The sequence below is a fragment of the Sinocyclocheilus grahami genome, unplaced genomic scaffold (assembly GCF_001515645.1).
Source record: "Sinocyclocheilus grahami isolate Dianchi unplaced genomic scaffold, SAMN03320097.WGS_v1.1 scaffold280.1, whole genome shotgun sequence".
Taxonomy (NCBI): domain Eukaryota; kingdom Metazoa; phylum Chordata; class Actinopteri; order Cypriniformes; family Cyprinidae; genus Sinocyclocheilus; species Sinocyclocheilus grahami.
This window is the reverse complement of record NW_015505459.1, coordinates 1,318,904-1,319,494: the sequence shown is the minus strand read 5'-3', so window position 1 is coordinate 1,319,494 and position 591 is coordinate 1,318,904.

The window sequence follows — 591 nt, the reverse complement described above, 5'->3', positions numbered from 1 at the left end:
TCTTAACAAAATGACATAAACAGTAAAGGTTAAAGGTACTTAAGTATTTTAATATTTGGTGTGTTTTGTGTTTTTGATATACTTTCCTATATCGGAGCATTTGCATATGTTTGCAGCTGGTTAAACATGCAGTAACTAAGCTAACACAAACAAATAAAAATACGTACACCTGCTCAAAATAGGTATGGTTTAGGCATGGTTTTATTTATTGTAATAATCGCATATATCTCGCTGATTTTCTGTGCCGAAAGGCCCACACTGACAGATGCTACCTGGCTAAAAACATTAGCATTCAGAGGGCTGCGCTTTTCATACATATATCGTTCAAATCTCGAGGTCATGTGAAGGTACTCACCCGGACCTGGTGTTTGTTTTGCGAGCTGTGAGTTGTTATAAGTTGCTCATTGATATTTTATTTGAATGTTTTTAATGTTTATTCTCTTCATTTACTGTCATAACAGCTGCGTCTTCCTAGTGTCGCCCAACGCTCAGTCAATGACGCCGAGAGCATCAACCGTGCGCAGGCTTTACGCAGATAACGGACAGTCTATTGGCGCTTTTCCACTGCATGGTACGGCTCGGTACGGTTCA